This window comes from Cricetulus griseus, chromosome 7 (genome assembly GCF_003668045.3).
Source record: "Cricetulus griseus strain 17A/GY chromosome 7, alternate assembly CriGri-PICRH-1.0, whole genome shotgun sequence".
Classification (NCBI taxonomy): Eukaryota; Metazoa; Chordata; class Mammalia; order Rodentia; family Cricetidae; genus Cricetulus; species Cricetulus griseus.
Genome location: NC_048600.1, coordinates 21,081,428 through 21,091,910, shown reverse-complemented (window position 1 = coordinate 21,091,910; position 10,483 = coordinate 21,081,428). Strand labels below are relative to the sequence as shown.

Genomic DNA, 10,483 nt, shown 5'->3' with positions numbered 1-10,483 from the left:
GAGTTGGTGATCGAACACAAATGCATTGGTTTTGTTTTCACCTCTGAGTGACAGCTTGTATGGTGCTTTCCTCTGCAGGTGAACTTGACTTTATAGCAGCATCTGCTTTGGCTTGTGCAACCAGAGGACCACACTCATCTCTTCTTTGAGCCACTAAATGCCTGTGCGTATCCCATACTCCAGTAAGGGAAGAAGGGAGAAGCTTCTTGGATGACAATGGACGTTCCACTGTGCAGGATGAGGGCAGAGTGTGCGACATCACCACCAAGAGGGTAAGAGTTGCCTTTCTGCATCAGTTTCAAGGGAAAATATTTTACAGTATAGCAATAAAGAGGAAATCCACAGATGGGGAAGTTCTTTTCATTGTAAAATCCAATGGCAGTTGAAACCAACAGGGGTCTGGAAAGGTTAGATCAACTTGTGATCATACCATAGCCAGATTTTGAAAGTTCTGTAGATAGCCCAAGGTGCTTGCCTATCATACATGAAGCCCTGGGTTTGATCCTCAGCACAGTATAAAACTCGAGCATGGTGGCACACTTCTGTGCTCCCAGTGCTTGAGAGCAGAGGTGAGAAGATGAGAAGTTCAGTTATCTTGGGGTGTTCAGTGAGTCAGAAGTCAGTCTGGCCTGTATGAGGCCCTGCCTTAGTGTCTTCAATCAGAAGGAAAAGCAAGTTAGTGTGTTATACATATTTCTTCCCCCTACTCTCCACTTTTTCTTTTTTCAACATTTGCAGTTCAGACTTGAAGAAAAATCACTACTGCTCTTGCAGTAAGTGTCCTTTTATGTCTGGCTTACCAAGGAAGCCACAGAAGTGGAATTGTCGGGAGATTGGCTCAGGTCACAGTGTGCCCAGAAGCACATTTCTTTGGAGTCATATAATATCTAAAGCCTAGTGGTCAGCTCCATTGTCCTACATAGAAATCAGGATTTTGTTTCTTCATGAGCACTGATAAGTCTATCTTTGAATCCCCCAAAGTACTGAGGTGCTGTGGAGAGTCTCCCTGTTTAACCTTGGAGCATGTATTACAGTCCCCCAACTGTCCCTTTGTTTTCTGGACTTCACCTTTTGGCCATTGGAGCCACTGTATTTTACCATGCCTGATCTAGATCTTTTAGCTATCACTTTTTTTTTTTTTTTTTGGAGAACAGCAATAGCTTTTGTTAATTCTTTCAAATAAAAATGAATGTCATTTACCAGACAAGGACAGGTCATTAACAAAAGAGGTTATAGTGTAGAGAGGCCAGATGAGTGCTATGAACTGTCTAGACTTTCAGTATTTGTGCAGAGTAAGGATCAAGTGTAGAAGGTGTGACACTAATGTGTGACAAGTGCTGATATAAAGAGGACACGAAAGGCTGTTGAAGTTGAACAGAGAGTCCAGGAGGGGCAAACTATGAGCTTGACCCAGTACATTCAAATTCTCCAAAACTTCTTCCTCTGAGTGTCAGAACTCTATTGTTACAGACATCTGTATGAATGTCCCTCCATGCAATATGGCTCAGGTGGAGCAGTGATTCTCATATGCAGAACCTAGGCAATAATGTTTGTATATACACAGACAAGTGTACAAGTGGGTACGAGATAACATGAAGAAAAGGGAACAAGAAATGCTAAATATTAGAGGATAAAGACTGACTACAGGTAATGAGTACAAGTTATAAAAGAGTATATTAAGCTAATTGTTTTCTAATTCTGATTCCATTATGGAGTTTTTGGTTTTTGGTAGTGGGTAAGAACATAACATTATTGTCTTTCTTATCCATTTTAGAAATTAATACCAAATGCTGTATAATATTATCTATAAATATTTAATGTATATTTCCATTTGGAATACCATTAGGACACTGAAAAGTTAACAGTCTTTCATAATATACATCTAATTGCTATTTGATGTTTATATATATGTGTGAAATGCAGAAATACATATGCAAATATAATGCAAATAAATCTATAATGAAACAATATGCATATATACATATATGCCCTCCTGCTATTCTATCTCTTACAATCTTTTTACTCCATCTTCCACAAAGTTCCCCCAGCCATAGACACAGGAGTGTGATGTATTAGGACTGGGTTTCCCATGATGTGGATTTTTTTTTTTTTTAATTGTGTCTAGTAGTGGTTTTCTGTGATGGCCTCCAGTTGCTGTAAAGAGAGGCTTCCTTGGTGAATGATAGTAATCATATTTACCTTTGGGTGTAAGGATAAAGAGAAGATTACTGGACTAACAAAATTCCTTACTACATTTAAAATTTTGTTCAGGTCTTTCATTATATGCTACCAACCAGTAAGTTTTTAATGCTATCAATTCTTCATTCACTAAGTGAAACTAATTAAAAATAGTTTTTCATATGTTACAAAATTTACTCTTTAAAAAATGTATAATTCTGTTTTTAATATATTTGTAATGTTGTATGGCTGTCTTATCCAGAATATTTTTATCACTCCTAAAAGAAATCCATACCCATTAGCAATCCCAGTTCTCTTCCCTTCTTCCAGCTCTAAGTGGCCACCAATGTATTTCCTGTATATTATATGTGTTTATTTGTTGGGATATTTCATATATGATGATGAAATGTAGTATGACATTTCTATGGACAATGGACTATATACGTGGCAGTATGTTTTAATGTCCTGGCTGATTTATATATATAAACCAGGTCTAAATTCTTGAGGTAAGCCTGAATAGTCAAAGTATAGAATCCTTTTTATATGTTGTGCTGGCTAGTTTTATGTTAACTTGACATAAGCTAGAATCATCAGAGAGACTCTCAGTTGAGAAAATGCTTCCATAGTATCGGGCTGTCTGCAAGCATGTAGGGCATTAATGATTGACATTGGAGGGCCCAGACCATTGTGTTGGGGGTGCCATCCTGGGTGGTTGTCCTGGGTTCTATAAGAAAGCAGGCTGAGCAAGCCACAAGGAGCAAAGCAGTAAGCAGCTCACCTCCATGGCCTGTGCATCATCAGCTCCTGCCTCCAGGTTCCTGCCCTCATACTGCTTTTGACAAGTACTGTTAGAAGACCTGTGGGTGAAATTAACCCTTTCCTCTTCAAAGTTGCTTTTGGTCACGGTGTTTCATCACAGTAATAGAAGCCCTAAATAGGATGTGTTAATGGACTTGGTTTGCTACTGATTTGTTGATTATGTTTGCGTCTGTATCCCTAGGGACAATGGTCTTGAATTTCTTTCTCCTGTCTGTTTGTATTCTTGGTATGAAGGGAATACCGACTTTATAGAATTGGGGAGGGTGCCTTCCTCTTTGTGGTCTTGGAAAGGTTTGTTCAAGAATCCATGCTAAGGAGCGATGGAACTCAACAGTGGAGCTTTTCTATGCACAGAGTTTTTAAGTGGCAAATTAAGTATCCTTCGAGTTCATTAAGATTTTACTTCTCATCTTGAGTTATTTTCTGTAAGTTGTATATTTCTAGCAGTTTAACTACTTTATCTAGGTCATAGGTTATCTAATGTGCAGCTATAAATTTGTTCACAGAATGCTCTTACAGCTCTTCCCACTTCTGTGAGGCCAGTAGTGACATACCCTCTTCCACTGCTGATTTTGCTAATTGGTGTTTCCTTCCATTTCTCATGATTAATGTGTCTAGAGATTGACCAGTTTTATTGATTAAAAAAAAAAACCCACTCAGTTTTTGGCCTACTGAATTTTCTGTTTTCCTGTTCTTATTTTCTGTTTCATTCATTTCAAGTGTAATTATCATTTTCTTACTTGAGCTAAATTTGGCCTTAACTTTACTCATTTTCTATGGTTTTAAGGTCAAGAGTTCTTAATTTCAGATATTTCTTTCTTTAAATATAGGCATGTAAGTCTACATGTTTTTCCTAGTCACTGTTTTATAGCACTCTATAAGTTTGTTGAAATGTTGTCTTTGTTTATTGAATTGAAAAAAATTTTCCCTTTGTGTCTTGGCCCTTGAGGATTATTGTTTAATTTCCACTTTGAAAAATTATTTCCTGCTTTTCTTTTGTTATTGATGTATAATTTTATTCTATTGTAGTTGGTGTACTTTATTGTTTAAATCTTTTTTTCTTTTTCTGTAATTTGAATCTTGAATGTCTCCAAAGGACCTTGTGTGTGTTAGATAGAGGCTGGGTCCTTGGTTATGGAACTATTGAGAGGTGATGTAATTGCTGGGAAGTGAGACAGTAGAAAGTTAGTTCATTGGTGATGAATTATATTATATTCTCCCGCCCCCATTTTTACTGGCTTGGCTTTCTGGTTGCCTTGAGGTTGACCCATGTAATCACACAGTGCTGTTCTGTTTGTCTGTATCTCCATAGGCCCAAGACACCAGGGCCAAGGATGATGTACTGAAATGTTTGAAACGGTAAGCCAGGCAAACCTGTTCTCTCTTTAAGTTGATTACTTCAAGTAATTTGTCAAAGCAGACTGGAGATGGCTAGCTCCCTTAAGAATCTATCTAGGCTGTTTGATGACTTAGCTGCTTTTGTCTGTACTAGAGAGTGTTCTTCTGCATCCATCAGAGATAGATAGATAGATAGATAGATAGATAGATAGATAGATAGATAGATAGAGCGACCTCTTGCTGGCTGGAGTGCTCTGTTTCTGTCACATCTTTTTGGTTTATCATGATGTTTGAATTTCTTTATTTCCCTGTGGATATTTCTATAATTGTTCCATATGTTATCAAAGGTGGGATATAGTAATGCCAATGATTTCTCCTTCTAGTTCTGCCATTATTTTTATGTCATAGATTTCTTTTGGCTCCATTGCTAAGTATGTTTATAGTGCTTGTGCCTCCTTTTGATGGATTGACATTTTTATTACTAGAAATGTTCTTTGACTCTGGTAATAATTTTTTATCTCAAATTTTATTTTTTGTGACATTCAGTATAGTCATACCAACTCCTTTCAGCTATTATTTTCAACTTTTAAGATCTCAACTTGTTTTTAAATGTAAATAATTACTTTCTGTTACACCATTTGGTTATTTCCACTGCTGTGGTTTCAAATTATTGGGATGCTTTTATAAAGTAAGATTTCCCTCATTAATTAAAGTATAATTTGAACAGGAAGGTAGGATAAAATATTAGATTTTTCTCTTTACTTTGATAGATTAATGAGTCGGAACTTGAGTAGTCTCCCAAAGTGACCTGTCAACTACTGCGTTCCTTTTTAAAAATTATTATTGTGGGGGCTGAGGAGATTATCAATAGAGGGCATGCTGTACAAGCAGTAGGAGCCAAGTTCAAGCCTGAGAACCTGTTTTAAAAGGTCAGACTTGGTGGTGTTTGTTTGTAATCTCAGTGTTGCGCACGTAGACAGACAGATCCTTGTGGCTATGGCCAGCCAGCCTCGATGAGTCTGTAAGTTCTAGACACAAGTGACAGAGCTTGTCTCAAAAGACAAGGTGGCTGGTGCTTAGCAGTGACAATAAGGTCATCTGGCTCTCACACTCTTTGCACTCATGCAGCTGTGTGCACACATGCACCGGCATGGAAATTATTGCTATGAATTTAAGACTTTTATCATATTTGATATCTTAGGATCTGTTGCAGATTTTTGCTTTTCCCTGTGAGACACATGCTGCTTCTCTTCAGCAGGTGGAAGTCTCCTTAGTTTCTCTGACTCTTTCTGACTCTGCCTTGTTTTTGACAGCCTCCCTTGTGTTCTGGTATAGAAGGAAATTCTAGGTTCCTCTTGTGTATTTCTGTTCTCAGACCGGGAATTAGCTATTCATCCAAGGGACCCTTGCTGTTTTATGGGAGAAACTGTATTTACTTGTTTCAGTCTCACTAAATTAGGATACTTCTTAGTGCTTCTAGATGGGCTTTCTAACATACACAGAGGCAGATATGTATAAGAGTTTGTTGGGTGTCCTTGGGATCAGTGACTGAGAAGAAGTAAGGAAAGGAGGCTTCAGTAAAGGGAAGCATTGAACTTAGATGGGAATTAAACACAGACCTCACTTGGCTGTCACAGAGCTCTGGAGCTAGGTGGACCACCTTTATATAATAAGATGCTGGGTTATGACAAGCCTCTTATAGACGATAAGTCATTGGCTATGTTTCTGACCTTGGGAAGCATCTTTGTTTTGGCTGAGGGTGATTCCCAAATGGTGACCGATTTAGCTGAGAATTCCTAGCTGTTAGCACTACTAGAGAGGTGAGAATAAGTACCTCACATTTAGGGAGAGAAATGACCCATTAGCCATGTAGCATACACATGGTCATTTGTTTCAGTCTGTTTTCTTATTTGTTTTCTTGTTGTTTGTTCATTTTGTTGTTGTTTCGTTTTGGCGGACAGAGCTAGGAAATATGGCTCTCCATGTGCAAAAATAAAATGTATGTTTATGCTGTCAAATTCAGGATCAGAGAGCTTTTATTTAATTTCTTTGATTCTTATATTCATGTTTATTTTTATTTTGTACCTAACATCTTGGAGTGCTTAAGGATATTAACATAACACTTTCTGTGCTTCATCCTATGTGTATGTAAATGTTTAAAAATAAGTATACAGGGCTGGAGAGATAGTTATGTGGTTAAGAGCACTGGCTATTCTTCTAGAGGACTTGTGTTCAATTCCCAACACCCACAAAACTCCAGTTCCAAGCACCTTCTGGCTTCTCACAGCACTAGGCATGCACTTGGTACACAGACAGATACAAGCAAACACCTGTATACATAAAATAATAATAAAATATTTTTAAAAAGAATAAGTACTTAACTGTGATTGCTAAAAATATTTTAATATTGTTATTTATTTTTGTCCTAATCTACATACCAGTAGGATGCATAGTCAGTTTGTTGAAGTAATTCATCCATGGGGGCTATGTTACCAACTTGATACCCAGTAATGTTTAATTTTTAAAGAAATGTCTGTTTCATTTTAATCTAATTTTGTCTCATAATTAGGTAAACATTAACATAGTTCCTGAGGTCACTTTCTGGCATTGTGTGTGTATGCATACACACACACACACACACACACACACACACACACACACACACATTTAATTATACACATGTGTGATGTGCTGTGTGTATGTATGCATATATCTCATTGTGTATGATGTGATGTGTGTGTGTGTGTGTGTGTGTGTGTGTGTGTGTGTGTGTTTGTGCGCGCACCCACGTGTGTAGAAGTAGACCATAATTTATTTTCAGTCATTCCTCCTCTGATGGACATTTGGACTGTTTCCAGTTACACAGAAGTGCTTTGCTTATCTAACTTTGGGAAGAGTTCTAGAAGAGAGAATACTAGGTCAGAGGGTAAAAAGCCTATGCCAGTCCATCAAACATTGCCAAGTTCCCCTCTCTGGAGGCTCCCCTTCATTTTACATTCCCAGCACAAATTGAAGAAGGCTGCTTCCCTACAGACTGGCCAGCACTACATGTAGACACTCTGGTCTTGCTCCAGTTGGGTGCATTAGATGTAATGTGTCAATGTGGTTTTCACATGCACTCCTGAGGAAGGTTGAACATTTTTTTTCCTGACTTCGGTACCATTTGTGGTTTTCTTCTATGAACTGTCTGTTCCCAACTCTTGTCCATTTCCCACATTGTCATAATTCATTTTCTTCTTAAAAATAAACCCTCTTCATATATTAAGTGCACTAAATCTCTTCTGTGTGATATATGTGACAGTCTTTTCTATAACTCATTTTTATGTTGCTATGGTTCCTCATACAAAATTACTTGCACATAACCAAAATTTTTGAATCAGAAAAATTTACCTATTTATGGCTTATAAACTAGTTGATCCATATTTGTATTTAGTAGATGTATGATTTACTGTATATCTACATGTGCACATACACATTGTATAATGACAGTCACCCTTTGGTTTCTAGATCCCTACAGATACTCAAATCCTCAGGTGCTCGGCAATGGTGTAGTATTTGCATAAAGACCATGCATGCTCTTCTGTGTGCTTAGAATGGTCTTCAGGTAATGGGTGACACTTCATATAATGCAAGTGCTGTGTCCATGGTTGTTATGCCCTATCATTCCCAGAACAATGACAACAGAAAGCTGTGCACATATTCAGCACATGCATTTTTTAAAGTTTCTTATTCTATGTTTTTTTGTTTGTTTGCTTTTTTTATTTGAATTACAAACAATTTTTTTTTTTGGTTTTGTTTTTTTGAGACAGAGTTTCTCTGTGTAACTTTGGAGCCTATCCTGGCACTCACTCTGGAGACCAGGCTGGCCTCGAACTCACAGAGATCCGCCTGCCTCTGCCTCCCTAGTGCTGGGGTTAAAGGTGTGTGCCACCAACACCCGGCCTTAGTCTATGTCTTATTTCCCAATTATATATCAAAATTCAGACTTTCTTAATTATAAGATAGTCTGTTAAATGATAAAATTCACTTTCTGGGAAAGGCCTTTAATCTCAGTCTTCAGGAGACAGAGGCAGATGGATCTCTATGAATTCAAGGCCAGCTTGGTCTACACAGTAAGTTCAGGCCAGTGAAGGCTACATAGGAGACCTTGTCTTAAAAACCAAATCAAAATGCCATCTGATTACTCTCTCCCTCCCTCCCTCTCTCTCTCCCTCCTTCCTTTCCTTTCTGCATTTCTTTCTTCTTTTGCATGTATTTGTATGTGGGTGCAGATGTTTATACATGTGTGTATGCATGTTCATATGTGTGATACATGTATGTAGATGCATGTGCATTTGTGCTGATGTGAAGTGTCTTCCTCTATGGAGTTTCACCTTTATATATTGAGTCAGAATCTCCTGCTGAACCCCGAGGTTACTGTTTCACATAGTGTGGCTAGCTTGCCCCAGGGAATCCCCTATGTCTGCTTCCCATGCAGTTGGGGTTTCAGATAGGTTGCAGTGCTCACCTGGCTTTTGTGTGGGTCCTGGGAGCTGAACTTGAGTACTCATGCGGTTGAGGCAGGTGCTGTACCTGTTGAACCATCTCCTCAGTCTTGAAATCTTGAGGAGATTGTCATGATTAAGAAAACAGATGTTACTGGTGGGACATAAAATACAAATCCTACATGATTAAACATATTTCTTGACATTTACTGGGCCAGTATAAAAGAAAATGGAGATGTGTTCAAGTCGATTATATTTGAATTGATTTTTGTATTTATATAATTTATATTGATCTTAAAGTTAAATAATCTTGCATTGTGTATATTATTACAATACATGCATTTTTTTCTGAATTAAAAAAATGGTTACTTGTTTAGTGTGTGTAGACACAAACATGCACTCATTTGTGGATGGAAGTCAGATGACAACTCTGGGAGTTGGGAGTTGATTCTCTCTATCATGCGGGTCCCATGGATGAAATCACACTGTCACTACTGATTTGTATTTGACAGAATCCTCCCATGTGGAGCTTTGTGGACATGGAGAGCCAAGTGTGTGTAACTGCCTGTGTATACAAACCAGAGCTATATCACACAGTATAGATGTAACTTTTGACTCGCTAAATATTTCCTGAAAGGAGCAAACAAATGGATTTTAATAAATGCTAGTCCGAATGCAGCATCCTTGAAAGTGATGATGTACAGTAGCATGCTCTATCCATGTGATCTTGAGCATGAGAGCCGAAATGCTGAAGCATGGAGGTACCAAGCTACCAGTTTAGGCCTCTGCTTCCGTTCCTTGTCTCAGATTCTTTGTTTCCATTTCTGCCAATTCCCAGGATGAGAAAAAAATCCGTAAGGATGTGCCATAATTGGAAAAAAGACTGTCTGCACATAGGGACTCTTAACTGCACTTTGTAAAGGTAGAGACTTCATTTTACTTGCTACGAGTGGGTTGCTGTGGGTACAACTGAAGTCAAGGAATCCAGTCTTGACTCTGCACATCTGAACTTGCCTTTGGAGCTGCAGAGTTGGATCTGATCCAGCAATGCTCTCTTTTGTCTCTTTTTCAAAAGCCCCCCCCCTTCAATGCGATCTTTGGTTTTATGATGTGTGTTGCTTTTATGACGAGACTCTGTGGAGCACATGGATGGACTTCCAGATGATCTATCCTTGCCCAGTGTGGACAAAACAAGATGCATGGAGGACAAAGGAGAGGGACATAGTGGGAAATGGGCATTCATGGGTGGTCTTGCTCTTTAGATAGGTCACCAGGGGAGGTGGATTACAGGCCCTGATTATGAGATCCTTGTCTGCCTGAGATATCATGAAATATTATGTCACTGTGGGATTCCAGGACCACCAAGATGAAAAATAATCCACCAGAAGTCGGCTTCCATTAAAGTCTTAGTGTCATCTTAGAAGAACTAGCTCCTAGGAACATTTTCCAACTCTTTGTGCTATTAGCTTGCACTGTCTATCAGAGACCTGATGTTACATAAATATTTGGACCAAGGCAACAGCACTGACTTAGGCCTTTCAAAGAAGATACCTAATTAAAAACAGAAAGCAAAGGGAGGCAAATTGAATTTTTGGAAGAGGTCAGCAAATCTATTGAAGATACATTAGCCATACTCTGGTCTTTGGCCTCGTGAAGCATTGGTG

General features: G+C 38.5%; 1 protein-coding gene across 2 annotated transcripts in view; it reads left to right on the top strand.

Annotated features, from left to right (window-relative positions):
- The window catches only part of Kcns3 (potassium voltage-gated channel modifier subfamily S member 3), a 47,171-nt gene that overhangs the window by 31,504 nt on the left and 5,184 nt on the right, over nt 1-10,483 (top strand). For both annotated transcript variants that reach the window (XM_027424638.2, XM_027424637.2), the window contains one exon: nt 79-272. The gene's annotated coding sequence lies outside the window, so the exon portion shown is untranslated. The remainder of the gene's footprint in view (nt 1-78; nt 273-10,483) is intronic.